Genomic DNA, 27,885 nt, shown 5'->3' with positions numbered 1-27,885 from the left:
CACGGGCTATTCCTTTCCTAATCATAAGCAGCCGCTTTGCCATGCAGCTGTCTTCTTTCCCGACAAATCTTCAGAGGCTCAGCCTACTGTCAGGTGCTCCTCATTTCTTTACATTTTATAGATTGAAAATGTGCTATTTACGCACAGTTTTGCGTATGCGCACACACCCATCACAGAGATTGACTTCAGCAATTAGAAACGCATGGCCTAAGGCAAACTGTTTTTTCAGATGGAAGTGGGTCAAACTCGCTGGTGTTCAGGGAAGGCTTTCTCACCCTACATGCGAAACCTACATGCATCTTCTAGGTTCCTGCAAGTGCTGCTGACCCCATAGCAAGGAGAGGCAGGTCTACAGATCATGTGTACAAGTCAAATGGACGCAGTAATCATGGGGTCCTTGCTGGAAGCTGTAGTAACAGTGATTGAAAGATGTCTGCTAAGGGAATAAGTGCAGAGCAAGTTGAATTGGCAAGTTCTGTAGCTGACTTCCTCGTGTACTGAACTCACTGCAGCACACAGAGCCAAAACTCTGGTGAGGACTCAATCCCTTGTTCAATATTCAACTTGGACATCAGCTTCTCTGGGAGCAATCTCCAACGTCTTAGAACAAGTGATATGAGCCTCTCAGCCCCATTGCCAGAGTGAGGAGATGTCCTGGGTTGTCCAGGGCAGCACTGATTTTTATATCCTGCATTCTTTCCAGTAAGGGAAATTTCTTAGATATATAACTGAATGGGATTTAATTTTTTTATTAAATTTTTTTTTTTAATATTTATTTTTAAGAGAGAGAGGGAGACAGAATGCGAGGAGGAGAGAGGCAGAGAGAGGGAGGAAGACACAGAATCTGAAGCAGACTTCAGGCTCCAGCTGTCAGCACAGAGACTGACGTGGGGCTCCAACTCACGAATCCTGAGATTATGACCTCAGCCAAAGTTGGATGCTTAACAAACTGAGCCACCCAGGCACCCCGAGAACTTAATTATTAATAGTTTTGAAGGACCTGAAATAAAATTCCAAATTAAAAAAAAAATCTGTCAGATAATGAGTCCCAAGATATTTGGTGAATACACACACACACACACACACACACACAACAACAACAACAACAACAAAACATGACCGCTAGACCCACGTTATAGTTCCACAAGGACAATCATTGCCATCTCACTTTTATTATACTTTATTGGGTCTGTTTCTACCATAAGACAGCAAGCTCCTTCAGATCAGGGATTGCTTCATTTCTCTTAATAACTCTGCATCTAATTAGGGTGTCTAACATAGTAAACACCTGGTAAAAGCTTGTATATTACCAGAATGTCATAAGTCTAGCTGGGCCCCTAACATACAATTACAGGTACAGAAGGTAAGAGCGCAGACTATGTGCTGAGTGTTGTCTCAAATTACTTTTGGAGCAAGACACTGTGTGAACCAATAAACCACACCAACCAGCCGATCAAAGGTAGGCAACAGTCCTTATTTGTCCTATCTCCTAGTACTACTATTGAGAAGGAGCTTCTCTGACCTACCCTTGTGTCCTACTAAGCTGACATGGTAATAGACTCAGCAAACGTACCTACTATATTTCCTCCAGGAACCTTTCAAAGGGAGTGCAAGGCAAGGAAGTACATATTTAAAAGTAACCAAAGGAGGCGATGAATGTCACATGACCCATTTCTTCACTGTAACAGGACTTCACCACAAAGAGAAGAATGGCATGATCAAGGTAGAGTTGACACCTTCATAAGGCAGCATTTTCTGCTCTGCTCCCAGGGAATGTGCCAGTTGCTGAATGGATAATACACGTCTCAAGTTTTGGTAGATGTGCTCAGAATATGGAAAATAGGGAAACTCACATCAGTATCATTTATATTTTTTATATAGTCCTTCTCCCTTATTGCCATTTCTTTTTTATTTTCATGCCATTGGTTTCAGTAAGTCCTGCCACTGTCCCCCACTATGGATGCTTTTAAAGAAAATTCTTAGAGAAACCAGGAACACCCCTGGGGATCATTAGATGAGTCCCGGTATCACCACCTGCCACATGGCTACAAGGAGCTGGAGAAAGCCTCTCCATGCAGGGACAAGCTGATGCTTAAATGTATGCATGGGACTGAGGATGTCAATGAACAGTCTCCACATCCCAAATCAGATGGCTGATCCTTTTGGTCTTAGGAGACGTGATGAGCTTGAAATGATCATCATACAGTCACAAAAGGTCATGATTGAAAACAGGATTGTAAACTGTCATTTAAGTTCAAGGTCAGAGGAAATGGTGTCCTCAGCATGAAATTTCAAGAGTCTGTAGCTAGCTCCTCCCCCATGAGTTTAAATCTTGCTTTGTCATATTCAATTTTGCTGAATTTTACTCAGCTTCTGTGTGCAAGGCTTTGTCTAGTGAGTCAGAGTTACCATGTACCAAGTACCTCCTAGTGTCCAGCAGCAGGCTAGGGTTCTCATAATGCCCTGCAAGGCAGGCATGGCTGCCTCTATTTTGTAGACAAGGAAACTGAGAAGCAGAGAGGTGAAGGAATTTGTTCAAGGTCACAGAGCTGGGATTCCAACCCAAGTGCTATGAGGAATATTGGTAAGTACAAGACTAGGCCCTATGCTTAAGAAACCTACAGTTTAGCTTTGTAGATATACCTTGACAATGGAAAGCTGATTACTATGTAACAACATCAGTCAACAATGGAAAGACTATCACAAGATTACATGATTACTTGTCAATTGAGAAATCCCGACCAGTTAAGGAGAGAAGGTGACTGCTGAGGTCTGTGGGGATCCCCTGAACACTCATAAGCAGGACACCTGGAATGCAGTGAAATTGCCCTATATCCATTCTCGGTCAAGAGTTGCTTTGATAGGGGTGCCTGGGTGGCTCAGTCGGTTAAGCGTCTGACTGCGTGGGTCAGGTCATGATCTCACAATCTGTGAGTCTGAGCCCCGCGTCAGGCTCTGCATGACAGCTCAGAGTCTGGAGCCTGCTTCAGATCCTGTCTGTCTGTCTCTCTCTCTGCCCCTCCCCTGCTTGCACACTTTCTCTCTCTCTCAAAGTAATAAATAAACATTAAACAAAAAATTTTAAAAATAGAAGTTGCTTTGATACAATGGGTACCTTCCAAAATGCCTGGTGTCTGTCCCAGGAGCCCATCTCTGGTCACTTCAGGCCAGCTGCAATAACTCTAGACACACAAAACAGAAAGCAAGTGCTCATCACACGTGCAGGCCAGTGCTAAACACGCAGAGGCTTTCTAAGTACTGCGTTTAGCCTCCATCATTGGTAGCTTGCACCGTCTTCCCATTTTCAGGAGTCGTCTAAACTCACTCACTGTACTCAGAAAGCAAAATATCCAGGTACCAATGTAAAGCTGTGTGTCTATGAAACTGTGATCACAAGTCTGTGTTGTGATTTACTTTCTGTTTTTAATAAGTAAGGCTCTGATAATGGGAAAAAATAAGAAAGGGTGGGAAGTGGAGAATCACACACAAAACTAATGACCCATAAAAATGTTATTTAAAAAGGTAATGATCATAAAGTTAAAGCGGAATGAAGTGACTAGAAATAGCAAACCAGTTCCATTTCACTGATGGTAATGGACTGTGTTCCACTGCTCTCAGGGAAGCAGACACATCTAGGCTAAAATTCACTGGTCGGGAACGGCCTAAAGGAATGATAAACAAGTGCAAAATACAATATTATGGACACCTGGGATAACAGTCTTGCATTCTGAATGAAATATTTTGGTTGGATTGTTTTGAAGAGTATTTTTCTACCACACTTAAGTATGTAACTGCCTGGTCCCATAATGTACAGTCCAGTATAGATGACACTGGGTCACACATTGGGGGAAGAATGGAATGTGCCATGTAGAACTAAGACGTACAAGAGGTCAGGAAGTGATACCCTTTTGTCCTCTGGTTGCTCCCAAGCAGGTGATGACCTTCTCCAGCGGTTGGCACACACAAGGCAAGTGGCATTGACCTCTGAGCCTTTGAAACAAGGTCACACTACCAAACTCCTGTGCCTGGTGTGAGTCCACAGGAGGATAATGTGTTGAAAATGTGGCCCACTGAAACTATGACCCTTGACCTTTTGTTCCCATGGGTTCTGATGAGTCCTCTCTATGCTACTGATGAAAGGAGGAGGAGCTGATGGCGACTCGGCTGGCAAAGGCACGTCTGGGCGCTGCTTGTAGAGCTCGCTCTCAGGACCCACCCTGACTGCTGCTGGACAGAGCTCCTGAACGGAAACATGTAACAGTTTCACTGCTCTGGATTACTACAGGGATCCGGCAGTTGGGCTTCAGGTGTATATGGAAAACGGGGTTTGGGAGTTTTAACGAGGCTTGGACCAGCATTCTCTACTTAAGCCATGTGTTCAAGGTCTTTTCAGTTGGTTCTGGCAGTATACACACACTGTTAGGGCACTGAGCTCATTTGCCGCAGGCCGCGGAGATCTCAGGACTGTTTTCTCTCAAGGCTGCTTAATGACAGTCTCACAAAACACGGAATCTTTTACCTTCAGCAACACCATGTATACTTCCCTGATGAGGCTGGATCTCTTACAGCAAGGCACTTGTGAAAGAAAACAACACTGGTGGGGTGCCTGGGTGGCTCAGTCAGTTAAGTGTCTGACTCTTCAACTCAGCTCAGGTCTTGATCTCAGGGTCATGAGTTCAAGCCCCGTGTTGGGCTCCATGCTGTGCACAGAGCCTACTTCAACAACAACAACAACAAAACCAACAACACTGGTGACAACTCCTCTTCCTTTCCACCCCCACACTGCACTGATACCATGGTGCAGGATGAAGACTGATTTAGTGATGAGGCATCACTTACTTCTAATCTTAATTTTCTATAATCAATATCCATATTATCATACTTTCCTCCCCAAAGCAGCATGCTATACAAGCATACTATATTCTGGATGTATTTGTTAAATTAATTAACTCCACTCTTTCAACAAAGCTTCTGGTCATTTTAGTATTAATGTAGCTAAAGACAGAGCCAAAGAAAGCAATCTTGTTTCCATTCCTAAAGGAACAACACACACAAAAATAAACATTTAAGTTGATTTACAAGTACATAATTGTTTTTTTTCTCTAAAGAAAGTAATTATCTGTGCTAGTAAATGTGGCTTAAAAGCATAAAATAAAGTGTCTTTTCTCTCCTCTGCAGGCTTGATTTTTGGGTCTGTAGCCACAACATAAAATTTCTCTCCTATTTGTAAATCTGCCCTGAGGTTCTCTACTTGGTCATTTATTCACTTCCTATTTTTTGTTAAGTTTTTCATTCAATCATTCATTCACCAACCATTACTGGGCACTCACTGTGTACTGTGAGAGCCCTGAAGGAACCAGCTTTCTGGGATTCAAATCCTAGTTCTACTATGTACCAGCTGGGTAACTTGGGCTGGTTACTTAACCTTTCTGTTCTTCAGTTTCTCCAACTGGAACACAGGGATACCAACAGTTCCTGTTTTGCAATAAAACCCCTCTGGGTCAGGGTCTGGCATTAACAACTATTATTGTTGCTCTTATTACAAAAATGAATAAAAACAGTTGCTTTCTCCAAGGAGCTAAGAGGGTGACCAAGGAGACAGATGTTTAATACAAATGCCACAATGTAATTTAAGTATGCAACAGCAAGTATTTAAAGGGTGCTAAGGGAAGACCAAGCTGGCGGCAGAAACTGCTAAGGGCATCAGTGTAAGCCTTCCTGGAAAAGGTGCCTTTGCCTCAAATGTTGAAGGCTGAGCTTCAGTTTATCAGAGTAAATCAAAGAATGGCATGGCTCGCTCCATCATCTCCTTCCGGCTCCTCCTCCAACGCCACTTTATCTGTGAGGCCTTTCTTGGGTCTCTGTTCACAACTGCCCGCCTCCACTCCACCACCCAAACTGGCTACATCATGATTTTCAGGAACAGTATAGGGTCCTCCTGAGCATGGGGCTCTTTGCAACTGCACAGCTTGTGTGCCCATGAATACGGCCCTGTCAACACACACACACGCACACACACACCCACACACACACACACACCCACACACACCCTGTCCCCTGCAGTTGAAATAGGCTCCCTGATTTCACTGGGGGGTGGGGGGGCTGGGGTGGGGAGGGAGGGGATGGTATCCAAACAATGGAACTCTACCTGAGTTAAACTCCAAAGGCTAGCCGGCATGCCTAATGGGGTCAGCAGCATAGGTCAGCAGTCACTGGCAGGATCATAGATATCTTGGACTGAAATGCATGGTCAGCCTACTAAGGTACTTTTTGATTGTTTTTTTTTTTTAGAAAAGGGGAAGTCAGGTAGGTTCAGTGAACAAAGACCTGACTTGAGTCCTCTCACATGAGACTCTATGAGTCCCTATCATTGAGAGTTATGATCTCAAACTTGAGTGTGTTCACACAGACTTCCTGAAATTAATTCCTGGGAACTCTTGAGGAAGGATCCTACAATTACCTACATTTTCACTAGATCTATTGCTGTCACAAGGGTTTGCAGAAACATATATCTTATAGTTTTTCCTAAACATAAACTTTTTTTTAATTAGAAAAACTTTCATGAAAGTTATTCAGAAATTGCTCAGCTCAGAACTAAATCTATGTATCTATCTATTTATCTATCCATCCATCAATCTATCTCCATCTATGCATTTTTTAAAAAAGTTTATTTATTTTGAGAGAGAGAGAGAGAGCAGGGGAAGGACAGAGAGAGGGAGAGAGTGAATCCCAAGCAGGCTCCGCACTGACAGTGTATAGCCTGATGCGGGGCTTGAACTAGCAAACCATGAGATCATGACCTGAGCTGAGATCAAGAGTCGGTTGCTTAACTGACTGAGCCACCCAGGTGCCCCATCTCCATCTGTATATTAAAGTAATATTACTTTAATACAAACAGGAAAATATAAATATTTCTGATCAACTACTAACTTTGACTTCTATTATTCAGTTTACTTTTAGTCTGACATTATAAACTCATACACTGCTTATTTACTATTGTCCCTCAGCCTCATGCCAACTCTTTTTATGTTCCCCTCTGTAATGCTATGTTTTTTAGGCTTCTTTGGCTGGTTGACTTATTATTGGACTCTGTCAATAGGGGGCACTGATGGGATGTCAGAAGGTGGGAGGAAAGAAGCTGTGGTTCCTTCTATTTCTTGTTCTCTTTCCTTCCTTGGTGGTGAGTACTGGGGAGGCTGCCTCCTCGACTCCCTGCAGGAGTTTTGGGTAAGGGCTGTCTCCTCCACAGGTGCAGCTCCCGAGGCATCAGGTGCTTCTCCAGGCTTCTAGGTCTCTTTTATCCCCTCTGGCCCTAGGAGTGGTAGCTGCTTCCTATAATAATTAATCACTGAGTTAATTCTCTTCCCCTTTCTGTTCTTCCAGTTTTCCAACACCTGTGTAACCAATTCCTTGTTTTATATCCCCTCTGTTTGAAACACCTGGCATGGTTTCTGTTTCCCTGACTCAATCCTCATCCACTTTACAGACAAGGAAGCCAAAAAAGGTGAAGCCCAGAAAGCCCAGAAAGGTGAAGGGATTTTCCCAAAGTCACACAGCTGGTCAGCCAGAGTTGAACTCAAGTATTCTGATTAGAGAGTTCAACTCTCATGCTCCTTTCCTATCTGTTGCTGTTTCTCTGAAGTGAACTAGAAAAGAAATGGTATTTCATATGGAAAGACATTGTTGTAAATTTTGTAATTCAGTTGTATGTAGCTTATTCAAAGGAATCTGGACAACTTAGTGGTACTGCCTGGGCTATGAAGAAGGGTGAATCTCACACTTGGTTCTATTGTCATTCACGTTATTCAGATTCAGGGCCTAGATTTCTCTTGAAGAATGAAGACAATTGCTATGTTCCTCTCTTGCCCAGTGAAACTCAGTAAGTTCTGGGAAGCCGTTTTATCACATAGGAATTTGATAAAACTAGCAGGCTGTGCTCAGTATCAGTCCTTGGAATCTGGAAAATATCAATGCAGGAATGCCTTTCTCATGAGGATCCACGTGGCACCAAAGCTGGGTTCCAAATTAGAAAGGCAACTGATAAAACTGATGTTTAGAGAGAAAGTGGTATGTCCCCTATCTGTGTCAGTCAGCTCAGAATCATCATGGGACTACGTAACAGCTAAAACTGCCCTTTAGGTATTTCTTTGGTTATCTTAGAGTTGATGAACAGAGAAGGGGAAACAAATATTCATTATTATCTTTTCTTAGAACTGGCAACACCTTGACCCTGTGGAACCTTCATTTCAGCTGGGTGGTTCACCCCTTCTTCTCACCTCCTTCATGTGAGACCTTAATTATTTTCTCATTCAGGTGTGCATGGATATATTTCTCAGGTAAGTGACAAGCAAAATTTACACGTGATACAAATATAAGGTACTGTATTCATACTTACTCTAAAAGTATACAATGAAAACAGGAAATCTCCCTTCTGAAAGATTACATAATGAAGTTCATGGAATAATTTACAAAAAATTGAATTTCAGTATAAGTATAGATCCTAAAATAGGTATAAAATAGTAACTTTTTACATTTTTCAGTGTAAAATGAAAGTGAAAAGCATCCCACTCACTGGTAATAAAGTCACAAAACTTGCATCTAGGTTTATAGTTTCATTTGAAAAACCGCCTCCAACAGAAAATTATTTTTTGAAAGGAGATTTTAAAAAAATTACCTAATTTCCATTTAAAATGACCTTTTCCCCATTCAAGAAACCAATGACCTTCCTCGACCAGAATTTTCTTGAGTCAGGGTTTGGTTTCACCTCCTCAACCCTTCTAGTGATTTCAAACCAACCATCAGCCACTCAATCTTCAACCAAAAACACAAAACCTTTTTTAAGTCTTCCAATGGTGAGAGGTTTAGTCCCTCATCAGAGCCTTCTAATGGTTCCTCATATCAAGCCAAAATTCTCATCCTGGAAATCTAACCAGTTATGAGCCCTGATACCCTCCTCACTGCTCTCCTTTGGACCATCTTGAGTTTGACCACATCCCCAGCAGAGTATCTGGACTGAGTAAATACTCCAGTCACTGGTAGAGAGGACAGAACTATTACCTCCCTCAGTTCAGATCCTATTTCCAAGGAAGGCTAAGATTTCATTGTCACTTATTACTTGTGGTGCTCTCAATGAACATCTCTGAGCTTTTTTTTCAGTATAAAATCTGCGTCCATCTTAATGTTGCAAAATTGATTTTTTTGACCCGAGTATATACTTGTCTAGATATTCAGATTTATTGTCCAGATAAATTATTCTTGATACAAATTGCTCAATTTTTTAAAGATCCACTTTCTTCCCCTTTTTAAAAATTATGTCATTTTCTGATCTCCAGACTTCTGATGCTTTTCTAGGTTCTGCAATTCTTCAAAGACTTTGACCATAACAAGCTGTACCATATCATGTCTGATTTTTTTTTTTCTCTGTAGTTTGAGGGTTTTACTTCATCCACATTGGGAGTGTGGGTCTTTCTTCCTTTCGAAGCAGACTATTTATTTTTGAGAGAAAGAGACAGGCATAGTGAGTGGGGGAGAGGGAGAGAGAGAGAGAGGGAGAGAGAGAATCCCAAGCAGGCTCTGCACCGTCAGTGCAGAGATTGACATGGGGCTCGAACCCACAAACTGTGAGATCATGACCTGAGCCAAAATCAAGAGTCAGACACTCAACCAACTGAGCCACCCAGGTGTCCCTTGGGTGTTTTCTTAATATTCATCTACCTGGGGTTTACATTTACTTCTTCAAGTTTTTCTTATTTTTCCATCTCATAGACATTCTCCTTGAAACACAATATGGAGGTAACTCTAGACCCTTTACCATCCTCAAGAGTAAAATGGTGAGCCCCATGGAGCAGCTGTTGTTTTCCTTGCCTTCTTATTCTAAACAGAAACATATAATTATTTTCCTTGTCGGTTTAAACCCACATGCCCATCAGGGGATGAACAGAAAACCAAAATATGGTATACAAATACAAAGGAATATTGCAGTTTTAAAAAGGAAAGAAAGCCTGTCACATACTATAGCATGGATAAACGTTGAGGTCATTATGCTAAGTGCAATAAGCCAGTCACAAAAAGACAAATACTGTATGATTCCACTTATACGAGGTTATCTAATGTAGTAAAATTCATAGATACAGAAAATAGAATGGTGGTTATCAGGGGCTGGGGTCAAGGAGAAAAGGGGTGATTATTGTTTAATGGGTACAGAGTTTCAGATATGCAAGATGACAAGAGTTCTGGAGATGTGTTTCATAGCAATGTGAACATTTTTTTAAGTAAGGTGAATGTTTGATGGACTTTAGTAGAGTTCACTTAAAAATGGTTAAGATGGCAAATTTCATGTTGGGTTTTCCTTTTGTAATAAAGGAAAGGTCTTGAAATATTTCAGACTGTGCAAAATGTACTCTTTGACTATCATGTTCTCTAAGATCATATCTCTTTCTTTTATGGATCCTCTCATATGTGCTCCCATCAATTCCTTTTAGTTGGTCAGTATAGGACCAAAATAGCAATTCTACTCTTGTACTCTCTACCCTCTGGAAGGCATGGCAAATCAATAAGTACTCAGTATTCTCTTCTTAGAAGAGAATTCTGGTAACTATTCATATAGTTGAAGTTCTGCATCATGCTTCTCCTTTGCTCTAATTTTATAAACATGGAGTTCCTTCTCACAGCCCTATGTCAATGTGATATCCTTTTGCTCATTAGGTTACTAAGAAATTCTATTTACCACCCTGGCAGTAATCTCCAATTCAAATTTTTAATTACTTCTACTTCGCCCATTGATGCATAGACATTGGAGACTTTAAGTATTTCTTCTGTCTTCCCCTTCTCCTTGGTTTATCCAGTGATTCACCAGATACTTCACACTTTCACATCAATGTCAAACCTCCTTGTTTCTGCAATAATTGATGTCACAAATTTAGCTGGATATTCATCTCCCTCCTTCTCTGAGCACCTTCAGGTTAAAGCATGAGCCTTGGGCACTGCAGGTGCTTTATAACTATTAGTTGAACTGAACTGAGCTAACCCTAGTAATGCCCACCAGGGCAAGCAGACGGTTTGAGTCCTTCCTTCACATGACAATCCATCACATATTTGAAGACATTTGTCAACCCCAGTTAGGGATTTTTTTTTCTTCAAAAACTGAAGTCATATTTTCCATCTGAAATCAAAACTGAAATAGTGACAGATCACACGCTTCTTATGGAAAATGTTATTTGTTACTTGACTACTGGCACAAATGGGTTTATACCCCATGAATACTCCGGTAGCCATGAGGACCCAGTGCCAACAAGAGAGGACCACTGATCTTGAGTGAGGAAGGTAATTTGATCCTGACAACATGAGACACTCTGCTGCCATTTCCCCCCTTTCATTTGCAAAATAGGAATAAACCAGGACATGCTGAAGAAATCATATACTTGAAGGGCTTTTGAGACACAAACATTAAAAATTCTAAAAGATGTATATCATTTTCTCAATGCCTTCTTCACTGCCTTTGCAACGGAAGGGGGTGTTACTGTGGCTTACAGAAGGGACAAAGCTGTGGATTTTGCCTTATGGGCATGGTTTATACAACAACAGTAATAGTATTTCTACAATCTTTAGTTTCCTTCATCTAAGTCTTTTTACAAAAATTTTTTTTAATGTTTATTTTTGACAGAGAGAGAGAGAGAGAGAGAGAGACAGAGCATGAGCGGGGGAAGGGCGGAGAGAGAGGGAGACACAGAATCCAAAGCAGGCTCCAGGCTCTGAGCTGTCAGCACAGAGCCCGACGCAGAGCTTGAACTCACGGTGAACTCACCGTGAGATCATGACCTGAGCCAAAGTCAGACGCTCAACCAACTGAGCCACGCGGGCGCCCCCATCTAAGTCCTTTTTTAACTAACCACCATGTAACAGAAGCTGAGACACACTGACTGGGTTAACTGAGGCTCAGGGTTAATGCATACATCAGGGCTAATGCATATATGGAAACCAGACTTTCCGCCAAAGGGACCGTACACTGATATTTCCTCCCTTCTCCTGTTTCTACAGTGGGCTCTGCCAATGGAGAAGAGTTAATGCTGATGCAATGCAGGCACCATCTGTGCTCTGGGAGCATTTAACCAGTGGCCATCAACACAAACCCCCATATGGGAATTGGACAGTGACTGCCCTGGAGCTATGGGACTAGCAGATAGAAAGCACAGCTCTATAGCTGTCTGGGCTGCAGAGACTGTATGACACAACACCCACACTCCTGCATAGGAGCCTGAAGTCAGGTTTGTCACTCAGCCACCTCCCCTCCATCCCCTCAAATTCGGATCTTTTCTATATGTGATTCCTGCCATCAGGGAAGAGAATGAAGAGGGAACCAATTCGGTCCATCTCTGTGGCCACGGTGCATTTTTTGCCTGATGTGTTGGGCTCTTGCCCTGCAGCCTTCCACAGTCTTCCCTGGGACACTAGGTTGCCCGGTTGGCAAATGACATCAAAGAGGACAGGGAGCAGGCCTTTGCTGAGAAGAGCAGCATGTTTGGGACTTCAGACGACTGGGCACGAAGGGATGGTCCTGTTTTTGACACTGCTGTCATTTCTGGCAGTGCTGCTGCTGAAGCAGGTGAGGCAGAAAGTTCCCATAGCGTCTGGTCGGTCGTGTCCAGTTTCTGTGGGGCCGAAACACACTTTTCATGCTAACTTGGGGGATGGTGAGAAAAGGAACTAAGTCATAGTTGCATCTAGAATGTGCACCATGGAGGAGTCTGTTCTGGGACATCTATTTTGAATGTGGCTTGGAGCTGTTATGAAAGACCTCCTTACTTACATCTCCTAACTAGGAAAACACCTTTCCTACTATGAATAAAGATAGCCAAACGCTCTTAAAAAGGAACTTTTGGGTTTTGACAAATACCCACGTCTCCACACCAGGTGTTCTTGGTTTGGGCTAATCAAACTACTCCTGAAGCATACGTTTAAAGAAGTGAGTTAAGGCATCTACAGTACCCGGGGGTGTGCCAGTATTTTGATGGAAGTTCAGTCACTGAAGTTGGAAGTCAGAAACCTAAAAAACCCTAATAGAAAACAAGCCCTTTGGTTTCCTTGCATAATTACAGCCCATCCACAGCACATTACAGAGTGGTGTTGCTTTGAAAACCCCAACTAAGCTAGCAGGTGTCTGGACGGCATTGTCATTTCTTTCCTTACCAAGTGTAGGAGACAAGGGCTTAAGAATCTCTAGGTGACCATTGTGTTAAAAATACTGAGACTCAAAGCAAAAGGAAAAAAAACCTCTCCTCTCTGTTGATACGATCTCTCCTGTCCCCTGCACCTCCAAGATCCCTCTGAATCATCAATCATAGGGAGGGAGGCTGAAGAGTCTTTGGGAGAATGTTCCTGACAGGGACTTTGTTTTAAACAGCAACCCCCCTGCTTTAGAGAGCAAACTTTATCCTCTTCTGTCTGGTTTCCAGATTTTTCCCAGACTGATTCCCCTTCCAGTCTCATTTCCAGTTGTCTTCTTGAGCCAGAATGCCAGCCTTTCTCTTGCCGTCTAGCATGTGCTCAGGCTGTGCTCACTGGATGCATTCTTCACTTTGTTTTGCCAGTTCCAACTGTACCTATGATAGCTGTGAAGGACAGAGGTGGGGCTGTCCATCAATATGGAATGTAATGGCCAGGACAAACCCTTGCACAGGAGGTGGCAATTTAACTGGACCCCATTTGCCCCAACTTGGATAATAGCTGTTGATTATAGATAACCAGTCCTGGCATTTCATCACACAAGTGCTATTTTGCATTGTTATCTAAATGTTCCATTGTGCCTATCTTGATTAGAAATCCCTGAAAGTCAGGGCACCTGGCTGGCTTAGTTGGTAGAGCATATGACTCTTAATCTCAGGGTTGTGAGGTCAATCCCCACAATGGGCATGGAGCCTACTTAAAAAAAAAAAATAAATAAGAAAAAATAAAGGATCCATATGGCCAATCACTAAAAAAAAAAAAAAAAAAGAAAAAAAAAGAGGGGCACCTGGGTGGCTCAATAGGTTGAGTGACTTTGGTTCAGGTCATGATCTCGCAGTTCATGAGTTTGAGCCCTGCATCAGGCTCTGTGCTGACAGCTCAGTACCTGGAGCCTGTCTTAGATTCTGTGTCTCCCTCTGTTCATGCTCTGTCTCTCTCTGCCTCTCAAAAATGAATAAAAGTAAAAGAAAAATTTAAATATAAAAAAAAGAAATTCCTGTAAGTGAAATACTAAGTCTTATACTTTCCATATATCATCTACATGTACTCTAATAAAATTTGTTAAATATCTGCATTATGAAGATGAGTTGGTTACTTTTTTTTGTTTTAAAAAATTATTTTTTTAATATTTTATTTATTTTTGATTGACAGAGAGACAGAGCACAAGTGGGGGAGGAAAAGAGAGAGAGAAGGAGACACAGAATCTGAAGCAGGCTCCAGGCTCTGAGCTGTCAGCACAGAACCCGATGTGGGGCTTGAACTCACAAACTGCGAGATCATGACCTGAGCCAAAGTCAGACGCTTAACCAACTGAGCCACTCCGGCACCCCAAGTTGGTTACTTTTTCTAGAAGGCAACAATATTACAAAGAAGGATTAACAAAAATTCACATTTTCATGTCAATCAGATGGTATACTATTCAAAAAAGGTTAATTAATAGGAAATCATCAGATCGCAGAGAAGTGCTGGGGCCATGAGTAGTTCTGTGTATATACTAGGCATCTTGAACAACCAAAATGCCACTAAATAATCAATCCAAAAACGTTTACTTGAGCATTTTCTATGTTGGGTGCTGAGATGAACTTCAAAGAAGCAAAAAAGGATAGTTTTCCTTGGAGAAGCTCACAATGTATTATCCACAACTGGAGAACAATTAAATGCTAAACTCTACACTGTTGAAACTCTTGTGCCACAGACTTTGAGAGAAGAGGGGTGCGCATGGGCTGTCAAAGGGCACTAAGATTGGATGGGAGCAGGAAGGAAGATGGGAGAGCACCAGACCCATGTGAGTCAGTCAACCTTTGCCCTCCAAATACTGTGGTCCTGTCAAAAACAGCCCCATAGCCTTCTTCTAGGAAAGGAGCGCCTAGGATTTAACACTCTTCCCTACCCAAGAGAAACCGGTGCCCTCCACTCCATCTAAGTGAAACTTCAAAAGCACCTCATAAAAGGGAGCATCATGATAGAAAAAGAAATAATCCATCGGGAAGAGGCCGACAGTACACAGGAGAAAACTGTAGAACACAACAGATGGGGCTTCAGGAGAGGACACAGACACCATCGCTGCAGGAGTGGCAGGACAGAGGGAACAAGACTGGAAGCTGGTTTGAAAACGAAGGCTGGATGTGTTCAGTGGTTGAGCAAAACTGGTTCCTCCTTGGCATACTAAGTTAGAATAACAGAAATTTAAGATTTGGGGGTGTGTGCTCTTCTAGATCGGCTTGAGAAAAAGCAAAAGCAAAATCCTCTTTTACACTAAAGTAGGAGAAATGACATATTTAGCAGGGAAGCTATTTTAGAAAGTCAAATGGGAAAAAAAAGAATATAAGGTAAATGGGTAAAATTATGAAGTGCCTAAGAAGCAATTGCAATGACAGAAAGATGTGGGCAGGGTCAGAGTTCAAAGGTAGCTCCAGGGGATGCTAGGAGCAAAGGAGGCTGGGTAAAGTCTGGAGTGTCGTCCTGTGAGCTCTGTGGCAGGACCTTGCACTGCCCTGTTCCCAGCCCTGTGCCCCTGATGTGAAGCACCGCCTCAGCCAGCTGTGAAGACCTTCTACGTTCTTACTCTGGGTGGGTAGAGAATATGGTGTGCCCCTCACCACGGTCACAGAGCAGATACCAGAACACTGTATCTGGCTTATGGAAGGAACAGAATGTCAAAAGGGTTTTTATTGCACCTGACCAGATAATTAGGTAATTAGCACTGTTCACTGATAGGGCACATCCTACATGCATCTGTACATCTCTAGGGAGGAATATTTTCAAAAATGTACTATCAAGTGCTTTTTATTATGTTTTTTTTTTGTTTGTTTGTTTGTTTGTTTTTTTCTGGAGAGCATTTCATTTCTCAAAAAAGGATGCCAGGCACGTTTGTCTTCTGTGCCAGTATGGTACTTTTTCACTTAGTCAAGCTGGACTGCAAACAACAAAGAAGTGACTCTGTTTCTGGTCCCCCGTGGATCTTACAACAAGCCCTGCAGTGCTGGTTAGCTTCTTTGTTAACATGCCAAGCCCCCACCTGGGGGGATGCCCAATTCTAGGAACATGGTCTTGCTGAAAGACAGAAAAGACCAGGAGAGGGAGCACAAGAACACAAGATATTTATATATCTGGATTGCAGGGCAAGTCACAGAAAGAGAGCAAGGCAAGGAGAAGCAAATTGCCTCAAAAAATATATGCAGAATCTGAATGGTATACTTTTTAGGGGTAAGAAGTGGGGGGATTTGAGACCTCTTATTTGTTCATCACATAGAAGAAATCTTTAGCTGATTATATTGAATGCCGACCTAAAAGGCCATTAGATTTATTCTTGTTGTCTTCGATCATAACATTACTTTATGAATGGCTAAGTCTGTCAGCAGTTAATAACACTTTATTTATTTAGCTACCTTCCCTAGTCATTTTAGTTCACCTTCACCACACAGTGATATGGGAGCAACGCATCAAAATGGCAAGTGTGCAACCTCATGTAGAGACCAGTTAATCTCAGTTACATTGCAGTACTTAGCTGGGTTAAGTTTGGAGTCTGTGTCACCCAGTACAAGGTAGTGAGACCAGGCATTCCCCCCCGCCCCCGCCCCAAGGAATTCACTATACAGGATGCTGCTGGTGACCATCTTTGCAACGTAGGGTACAGCTCACTTTATTCCCTTAACAAACACATATTGACCACCTCCCATGGTTCTATGGAGTCTTAGGTGCTAGGAAGGTAAAACAGTGAATAAGGAAGAAAGGGTGCCTAGTCTGAGATGTTCTAGGCTGATGGGACAGAGAAAAGTCAACAGGTAATTCCAGCACAGCATAAGAGCTGCAACAGAGCAAGTACAGGTGCTGGCAGAAGGGCAATCTAACTCTGAGGAAGTAAGATATAAGCTGAAGCCCAAGTGAGGATTAGCCAGGTATTTGGTGGGAACTGGTGTTGCACGTGGAAGAAAAGGAAGATGCAAAGACACCTGAGAGGATCCAGCATGCAGAGCAGTGAGGCAGGAGTCCAGCTGTAGTGGGGTGCTGGGTGACTCCAGTGACACTAGAGAGGTGAGCAGGGGGGCAGGCAGGAAAGCTGGTCTATGTCACACTGAGGAGGCTGGTTGGCAATGGAGAGCCATTGGAGTCTGCCAAGCAGGAGTACTGGGGAAATTACTCTAACCACATCTGGGGACAACCTGGGCAGGGGGCATGTTAGTCACAGAGGTCCAGGCATCCAGCTGCAGCCTGAATGTGGGTAGTGGCGGTGGAAGGGAGGTGGAGACAGATTAGAGAGACTGTTAGGGGCATTAGCTGCCGATGTGTGAGAGCACAGGTCAACTCAAGACTAAGAATCATATACGAAGGGCCACCCTGCTTCTAACCAACCAACCAACCAACCAACCAACCAACCAACCAATCAACCAAAGCCATAGCCTGGATATTGGTGAAAGGAGGGTTCCAGTTGTCCATTGGGGACACCTTACCACATGACTGTTATGATAGGAATTATGTAAAGATTCAGAGGAGAAACCAACATAGTTTGGGATTCAGAGTCATAACTTATTAAGGAGGAAGTGGATCAGAATTCTATAGCCTGGAGCTTTCTTTAAGGGAACACAATCATTGATGACAGTCAGTTGTTTTACCCACCGCATGATGTAGGATTTTTAAGAACAGCAAACTTGCCCAATAAATCATTCTGGCCTGGCAGTGAGAAAGAGGTGGAAGTTCCCACAGAATGTGAGGAGTTCTTTTCATTTTAAAAGAAAGATGAATGGAAGATAGATGAACTAATACAATGAGAAGACTTGCTGAAAATAGCTTGTCAGAGATGGAGAAAAAGCAACCTTCCTCCCAGCACCTGTTCATTGATTTTTATACTAATTGTGGAGCAACCAACCATTTCTGTGGCAAGGATTTCTACCTGGGCCTCTAGAAACTTCTTCCATCACCCCTTGAGTGGACCTCAAACTTCAGAGTAGACTTTTTGACTCTGACCCTCCTGTTTTCCTCCTATAAACAATCTTGTGATTACATTGTACCCAACCGATAATCCGGGATAATCTCCCCATCTCAAGATCCTTAACTTAATCATTTGTGCAAACTCCCCTTTGTCATGTAAGGTAACATACTCACAGGTTTTGGGGGATCACGACATGGACATCTTTGGAGGGCCATTATTCTGTTACCATACTGAGTTATCATAAAAAATTTTTTTTAATGTTTATTTTTTAAGAGACAGAGACAGAGCATGAGCAGGGGAGGGGCAGAGAGAGAGGGAGACACAGATTCCGAAGCAGGCTCCAGGCTCCCAGCTGTCAGCACAGAGCCCAACATGGGGCTTGAACTCACAAACCACGAGACCATGACCTGAACCGAAGTCAGATGCTTAACCGACTGAGCCATCCAGGTGCCCCCATACTGGCTTATTATAAAGTCTCTATAGCCAGTTTCTTAAACACCTTATGCCTCAAAACAGAGGCCCCAGACAAAGGCAAGTCCTTATGTAAGTCAAGATGATCTAGATATTAAGATGTTTATTTGATCAAGTGGCATGAATTGAAGAATCATCAATGGGAAGAGAGAAGAACAAAAATTTATTTACATTTCAAGTATTTTCTCTTTGCTATCATTTTATATTTCAATTTTTTTCAGCATCTTTTTCGTTATTTCTTGCATACAGGCAAATTTCTATTGTTAGGCTCTTGGTGACTTCCGTGTGGTATAGGAAAACTATAGACAAGAGACGGAGATACTGGGGCACCTGGGTGGCTCAGTTGGTTAAGCCTCTGACTTTGGCTCAGGTTGTGATCTCAAGTTCGTGGGATTGAGCCCCACATTGGGCTCTGTGCTGACAGGTCAGAGCTTGGGGGCTGCTTCTCATTCTGTGTCTGCCTCTCCGCCCCTCTCCCATTTGTGATCTCTCTGTCTCTCAAAAATAAATAAACATTAAAAAAAAAAAAAGAGATGGAGATACTGGCTGTCTCCAATCTACAGCGGACTGGTGTGTCACCTGGGCCTCAGTTTTCCACCTGCTAAAAACACAGACGCCTGCATCTTTAATGAGTTTTCTGAGGCAAAGGATTAAGACTACCCTATAGCCTCCAGAACTGTGAAAGAATAAATGTCTTAAAAAAAAAAAAAGAAGAATATGGACCCTGGAGTCAGGCTGCCTAGGCTTCTATCCAGGCTCCTTGACTTAGGAGCTGACCTTGGGACATGTTAATTAAGGTCTCTTGCTTCAGTTTCTTCATCATACAAAGAAATTAATCATAATAATAGCAATTCCATAGGGTCAATGAGTTAAACATGTAAAAAAGTGCATAGAGCAGTGCCTGGCACATAGTGAATGCTCAATAAAGGTTATTTTTTTTAAATCACCATCAGCATCACTGTATTAGACACGAGGGCTATACAAAAGATAAAATATAGCCCATTTCTTTAGTGCTGGGTCAGATGAATTTTAAGACCAAGGTTTTATGATTCCCAATATATCACAGAAGAAAAAACTCCCTTGATGTTCTTACTTCCCATGCATCATGCTGTGTTAGCAAGATCTTTTAATATTTCTCCTTGCTGCCAATTAAGGGCACCAAGTCAAAGTTGATATGCAAAAATTACTGTTCCATTATCACCTGCTGGCCTTGCTAATAAATCTGAGCTTAATGAAGCATATGTATCTTTTTAGTAGCACCAAGTATAACCAAAACTGGAGGGATAGGAGCTCCAGCTTGTTTATAATAGTACCTTAAGAAAGCCCAGTGCATAATTGCATGCCCATAAACACAAACGCTATAATTTTCTTGGATCAAAGATCATTTTTCAAAAAGTAAGCACATACACATCTATACTCATGGTAGCTTCTGAAGCAGGTTCTACAAGGCCCAATAAGTCAGTTTTGAGAGGAGGCCTTCAAATAGCTCTCTTCCTCTTGAAATCTGAAGTGTGGAAAGTAGAGTGGATGTATGTTTTACTGGAAGAGTCAGCAACAGAAAACAGAGTACACTCATAGCTGTAGCAAGCCAGGATGAATTTATACAGTGAATTTTAAATCAGGCTCAAAACTGGCTTGTGTTATCCATTGAAAAAAATTCCATTGATTTTGGGCTTCCTGATGATGTTTTCTGGGTGAGGCAGACCTTTGACTGAGAGCCAAGCAAAGCTTCAGATGCAGACTTCTCTATTTTCAAAAGATTTTGAAGAGGCAGAAATTGCTAACAGAATTCAGGAGCAAAAATGAATATTGTATTTCTACTTGCTAGCAACTATCTTGGTATTTAACTTGACTTGATTCAGTTCTGTCCTTAGTGGCTGAAATCCTTCCACTTTATTATTACTTCTTTAGACAGCCTTTAAGAACTTCATCCCCCGCCCTTTTGTCTTTTCCCCTTTTCTGTCTTCTATTCAGATACTTCTGCAAGTGTTTATAATGGAACACAGTGTTCCATGGAAAAAAAAAAACCCAACTCTGGAAGTCCATTGATCTTTTTTGTTTCTCTGATCCTAAGATCTTTGTTATTTTGCTCAAATTATTTTCATATTTACTTGGTATAAAACCGGTGCTCAATAAACTTGGTTTCTCCCTTCATTCTTTGCTTGGCCCCTATCTGATAACATATTTCTTCCTTTAGTCTTTGGTTTACAAACCATTTCCTAAATAATTGACTCTGAGAGCCCCCTTCAGAGTCCACATCATTTACTGGGAAACTTAGCCCAAACTGTGATAACTCTCATAAGACATCTTGGAAATGAAAAGGTTTCAGAGAAAAACAAAGTCCCACTTATCAAAAATGAAGTGCTTTTGTTCTCATTTCAGATCTGGTGGCAGAAGGGAAATACCAGCTTTCAGAGGTCCCAATGAAATATTTGACAAGATATGTGAAATGTTTTTCTTTATTTGGGCTGCCTGTTTCATAATACGGTTGATGTGTTTCACAAGAAAAACAAGGTCAATTCAATTGATCAAACATGGTTTCAGCGACAGACACACACACATACAAAAAGATCACATTCTCCCACTTATAATGACACTGAATCTAATTTAAAACCACAAGAGCTAGGGAATTAAGAGTTAATACTTAGGCCCCCATCCTTAATTCATCCTGTCATGCCTGAGTATCACTTCTCCTATAGCAAGCAAGATCACCCACTGTTCTGAGGCCACTAGACAGAGAATGAAATCGGCTCCAACATTACTGTGTCACAACGGAGGTAATTAGGGACGAGCCTGGAGAACAAGCTTGGGTGCTCTTTGTATGTGAGAGGGAAGCAGGACAGGAGGGAAAGAAAGGAAGACAAAATAAAAAGAGTAAGAAAGCAGGCACATTAGCCGCGGGCAAGCTCCCGCTTGTCTTCCATTCCGTTCCTACCGAGGGCATCTTTAGGGCAGGGTGCAGGCTCTGCTCTCATTACACAGCACAGGCTATTAGCAGTCTAAATTCCCAAACAAACTTGAAAGAATATATGAACCACGATGATCAAGCTGATAAAATGCTATGGTCTAACGCTTTCTCATGCAATTGTGCATGTGGGCAGGAAAAGGGGGGGGGTCTCTTCTCAGCTGAAATGCTCCTTGGTTTGCTTATTTGAGGAATGGTTTGGATTACTGCACTTTCAACAACATTATGGGTCATATACCCACTAAAATGAAACAATCAACTTTATTTCTTTTTTTTTTCACACTTAATTTCCTTAACATGAATCGCTGTTTTAATTTTTAACCTGACCCAGCAGGAAATTATGTGTTTAACCCCATGTAACTTTCATTAGATTATGGAATAGAATCTTTGTTACCAAACAGAACCCGTGGCACTATGTCAGGGCAACAACAAATTTAAGGAGGGAATCACCCACCCTCTTCTTCTCTGATGCCTTCTTGGTTCAGAGCAGGTAAAATTACACACAAACCAAGAAAAAGGAAATTTACAAACTTGCCTCCCTTATTTGCTACTTTACCATAAAGAGGTATGCTCTCTATTTATAAATTCATTTTTTCTTCAAGGCTTCCTTATCATATGACTAAGTCCTGCCAATAAGTAATACTCTTAGATTGTAATTTGCCTATAAACTTGTAGTGTTATGATTTTTTCATTTTCGCAATTTGGAAAATTTTATCACACAGTGAGGAATCACTATCTTGATGCTATCTGCTAATATACACAATGAACTTCCTCCTTATCCTGTTTAAAGTACACCTCTCTAAGAGAAGAATGATATCACAAAATAAGGGTTCTGGTTAGATTTATTCAGAAAATAAATACATATTCTTGTTATTAGGACTTCCCAAATTTATATAAAAAAATACCTATCTGAACCTAAAACATGTGCAGAAGGTTAGCTATTATCTTCATCCTAAATTCTGCTACTGTACTTACATCACGGATGTTTTGTGCTGATAGAAGAGTCTGAGCTATTTGGATTTGCCAGCTTGGATTAATAACTACCCATCTCAAATCATTAATGGTGCTAGTTCCAGTTCAGGGATTGAAATGGGTAAAAAAATTTCATTTTATTCTTTCCTTATGAAAGGGCCCTTGGCTTTGCAATGCACTTCTTTCTAGAAAAAGTCCTTTTGAAAGGAAGAATACCAAAAACGGTGTAAGAAGCACTAGAGAAGAATAGAAATTCATTTTAAGGCAGTGTTCCATGTACAAATGCTGTCTTACAAATAGGATTATTTAATTTAAACCTTAGATCTGTCAAGCCCCATTACTTCAAATGGAGCCTGTCGCTTCTTGAGTTCATTATATATCGAGATTATATTACAATTTATGTTAGGTTAAGTCAATGCTGAGACACAGGGCGGTTACAAAAATAATTACACAGCAGTGTCAGTAAATAGAGCAAAGTCACTGCAGTGTTCGGAAAGGCAAAAAGTCATCTTGCTAAATGAGGATCCAAGCTGTCCTGTACCAAGACTGTTACTAATAAATAAAAGGCCTCTGGGAAAAGTGCTGAGCGTATGCTGGATCTATTTTCAGCTTGCATCAGCAGCTGCTGCCCCTGGGATCACATCTTTACGCATACTCTACACCATATGTAATCACTCCAGTGCTGCAACCAGTAAGATAATGAAAGAGCATGGCATAAATCTATACTTGAGTGGAATGCTAAATGAGGAAAATAATACAAAAAGGGGGGAAATAAACCACATTTTCAAGTCATTAGGAAGAAAGACTTTGACATATGAAGTGTTGCAACCATTAATAGCACTTATCATATAGAGTGGAGACAAAGAGACAAATTAATCAAACTGACAGAACTGGGACATTTTATGCTAATGCAGGCTCCTGGGTTTTAGTCTGTATTCCTCTGCGTCTGGAAAACTGATACCATTACAGGGCAGGAAATTGCATGAATAACATGCAACAGATCATAAAAATTCACACACCAAGTGCAGACACACTGCCAAAAAGCTCTGTAAAAACAAGCATGGAGACCTCAACAGAGAAATGACCAGCAAGTAATGAATGCAAATAAGTCCAGGAATATCTTCCATTCATGCACTGTAATTAACCATAGGCTTCTCGCTCATAATTATAGTGGCAAAACTGAAGCCCAGAGAGCGAACTCTTCAGCTCGCCAGAGAAGGCTGTCTGAGCCCTCATTCAAGGCTCTTTGCCGTCAGCTGGGGCAAGTGCTACTGTGAAATTTACTGGCTGGATTGTGTTAGTATTAAAAAAATGCAAAATAAACATAAGAACATTAACTTAAGACTTTTTTTAAAAGGGAGGAGGGGAAGGAAAAATTGATAATGCAAAGAAAAGATAAGCAAAAACTTCCATGCATGTTTGTACAAGTGGTAGAAATAAAGAGAACCTAATACTGGAAATGTTTTTATGAAACACATGCTGTCCCTGACTTATAAACAGCTCCTACTTTGTGAATAAGCTGCACTTAAAAGTGAATGGCAGGCAAGTCCTCATTAAGGCTCATAGGAGAAACTGCCCTTTGTTCTCCAATCGTGAACACCCATGGCAGTTGGTAGAGATAGATCCACCGGCTCGTTAAGACCAATCGATAGAGATCTCTATCCCTCCCTGGAGGAAGCTGATGCATCCTTAATACTGCGAGAAGATGGGTTCCTTGGCTGGAACTCCAAAAAATATCTTCCCATAAAAATATAAAATGAATAGAACTTAGGTGTGGCTGACAGAAAGTACACCAGAACAATCCAACTGTATCCTCTTTGCTGGCATCCAGACTCTGTCACATTCTTCCCTCCTATTCCCATCTAATACACACCACACATTTTCCTGCCTCTAGAACTTTTCTGAAGGATGCCCTTCATTTATTTGACAAACATTAATCAAATGGCTATCATGCTGGCATTGTTCTAGATGGTCAATTTGCAGACTGAAGATATCACCACCACCAGACAGAAATCTTGCACAAGGATCTTACTGTCAAGATGAGAAGACAGACAAAAAATAATTCAATTGCAATACAATGCCAGAGGTGCTGTGACAGAAATATAGAGAAGGTGCTACAGGCATATAATGGCAGGGGTGGGGGACACTAAACCCAAGATGGCCTTTTCCTACTTCTTGAAATCCCTAGAATGATTTACTCTTCCCTTGTACTTTAAATTTTTTTTTTTAACGTTTATTTATTTTTGGGACAGATGGAGACAGAGCATGAACTGGGGAGGGGCAGAGAGAGAGGGAGACACAGAATCAGAAGCAGGCTCCAGGCTCTGAGCCATCAGCCCAGAGCCTGATGCAGGGCTCGAACTCACGGACCGCGAGATCGTGACCTGAGCTGAAGTCGGACACTTAACCGACTGAGCCACCCAGGAGCCCCTTCCCTTGTACTTTAATAGCCCTTCACTTATTCCTAAAGAATTAATTTCCTTCTCTCTTTGCATGATGATAAATACCTGTTCACTGAATAAATTTAAAAAAAAAAAAAAAGAAAGGCGATACAGATGTGAGGTTTGGGAGCTGATTTAGGAAACAAATCATGATTTATAACCTATTTCTAGAAAAAAATACATTCTAATTTGAAACAACTCATTTCTTAAGAAATTTTTGGAATGCAATTTACCCAAACTGCCTGTCCTAGCCTTTGTTCCTCGGACAATGGTCCACCAAAAATACAACCTGCATTTACACGGACCAATGCATGAGACAATGGAAATGTTTCAAGCAGTGCGAAAGTGAAGTGAAGATTCTTCTCATAGTCATATAACTTGCATATTAAAAAAAAAACAAACCCTGAGTATTTCAGGGGAGGACTTCCACCCCATACTGGCCTTGGTAAAATGAAAAGTGAAAAGCACACCTGGCTCTACATATGAACACGGGGTTATGTTTGGACAAATGCAGTACTTTATATACAACTGCCTCGTAAGTACCCTAAGCTGATCTACTATTATGATTATAATCACCAGTTTAGGCTGTTCATAGTGGCAGATCTGGGAACATGACTAGCCCACAGGGGCTAACCCTTACTACCACGGTACCGATACCTAGTCTGATTGGTAACTGTCCAGAAGGAAAAGAAGGGCAGGGTGTGGTTTCTCTTTACTGCTTTTTAGCCCTGAGGACACTTGCCCGAGAACCCAGACCTTGGATGTAACAATCACCTAACAGCACATTTACAGAACCCTGCTGGCTTCTGCTGGAAGGTGTTGAGTCTTGGACTTATACTGCTGCTTTTTCTTTTTTGTAAAGTCTGTATAACTTTTTTTTCTTGATATAATAGGATTTTTAAACATATTATTTTCAATGTTTGTCTTTTGTAGAATTTGAGCATGCTTACCCTTTTACCCTTTTATTAATACAATCAGTTGTCATACTATTGACTAGCTGACAGCTAGCAACACTATAAGGAGAGCTTAAGTTTTAGTATTTTTACTAATGGCTGGGGTTAGAGTGGGCTTGATCTTTATGTACTAGCCATAAAGAGATGTTTGAATCAGAATTCAAGTTTAAAGATGACAAGTGGTGTAAGTTCTCGTTAGCCTTATAGATGCTAATATTTTGGAAGGAAAAAAGAAATAACCCAAATGTAAGATGGAAATAATTATTTAAGCTTATTTATCATGAAAACCAGTAGGATTTCTAGTGATTCCTGTCTTTAAATATGGTTAGAAAGAGAACATGTTCCCAGTGGGGAAGAATGTTGGGGACTAAGATGGGAAAGCTTGAAAACTGATGCTTAGATTCCTGGAGTTGATGAACAGTTATTTGAATTGTATACAGTTATTGCCCTTTATTTTAATAAGTATATTAAAATCTAGGGAAAAAATGATAAAAAGCTCAGAAAAGCAGTCATATTTACAAAAGCCTTAAAGAAATGGGCTTTATGTACTATGAGAAAATAATTCCAGTGGCAACTTAGTAACTATTTTCAACCGGAATCTCTTTACAAATCCTGGTTCTGAGGAACGGCATGAAATCATGACACGCAGGCCAAGTTTTGAAACTTTCCTGTAAGCAGTTGTTACCTCCAGGAAGAGGCTAAGTCAACGTGATGTTATTGGATAGGGTTATACAAAGCTCTACATCTGTGGATGGTCAGCATGCATGGAATGGTGACCAACTCTTTGCTGTAATCACGGAGAGTGGAGAAAAGGAAATGGGGGTGATGGAGGGAAAGTGGTAGTCCTGGGGGACTTGAGCTGATGTAGATGTTTCTTACTATATGGCTCCAGGTGCTGCAGAAGTTATGTTTGACAAGGTCAGCTCAAGGAGAAAAAGAGTCTAAATTTATTGCTAAGATGGGCCAGAGGCAGGTGGTGGAAGCATAGAGCAGGGGAGATGGGAGAAGGGTATACAGGGCTGGAGGGGCAAGTGGGAAGTGGCCCTGGGCAAATGGGGAAGAGGAGGTGGCCACTGCATCCAAAAGGGCAGAGACAGGGTGGAAAGATAAAGAACTTCCTGGAAATAAGCACTACTGAATCATAACAAGCTACTACAAGGAGGTGTAGTGTCAGCTTTTCCAGAGGCTTTTTTGTTTTGTTTTGAATTTTGTTTTTAATTTTTTTAATGTTTATTCATTTTTGAGAAAGAGAGAGAGAGAGAGAGAGAGGAGGAGGGGCAGAGAGAGAGGGAGACACAGAATCTGAAGCAGGTTCCAGGCTCTGAGCTGTCAGCACAGAGCCCAACGTGGGGCTCTAACTCACGAATCGTGAGATTATGACCTGAGCCGAGGTCGGACACTCAACTGACTGAACCACCTCTGTGCCCCTGTTTTGTTTTTTTAATGTTAGAGATAAAAGTCTTTTTTGGATTGTTTAGGTTTTGTTTTGGATGTAGGTGGCTAGAATTTGATGACTTCTTATTTTTCTTTTTCTGGAAGGCACATATCAGAATTCTATTTTAATATAACTGTGTCTTCCAGACACATACTCAGATATAACTCCAGTCTGTGTGAATTATAATAAACATCTGAATGGAATTTTATGGATTATGAACCACGAATTTTCCTATTGCCATATCATTTCTTCCTCCCAACAACTTGGTAAGTGAAGTGTTATGATTCTCATTCTCATTTTCTATGTAACTGTGGTTTGAAGAGCTTAAGCAACTTGCCCAAGGTCATGGGGTTTAAGTCCTGAGTCCCTCCACTCCAGATCATGTGTGGATCTCCCTGTATTCCTACAGCCATTTTAACAAAGCAGCTCCAACACATTTTCCTTTTATCATTCCTCATAAAATATATTTTAAAAATTTTGATCATTGCCCATTTACA

General features: G+C 41.4%; 1 protein-coding gene across 6 annotated transcripts in view; it reads right to left on the bottom strand.

Annotated features, from left to right (window-relative positions):
• BACH2 (BTB domain and CNC homolog 2) overlaps positions 1-27,885 on the bottom strand; it is a 355,806-nt gene that overhangs the window by 24,127 nt on the left and 303,794 nt on the right. The gene's annotated exons all lie outside the window — the stretch shown is intronic.

The sequence above is a fragment of the Panthera pardus genome, unplaced genomic scaffold, assembly GCF_024362965.1.
Source record: "Panthera pardus isolate Hobbes unplaced genomic scaffold, ASM2436296v1 HiC_scaffold_17, whole genome shotgun sequence".
Taxonomy (NCBI): domain Eukaryota; kingdom Metazoa; phylum Chordata; class Mammalia; order Carnivora; family Felidae; genus Panthera; species Panthera pardus.
This window is presented reverse-complemented; position numbering and strand designations above follow the sequence as displayed.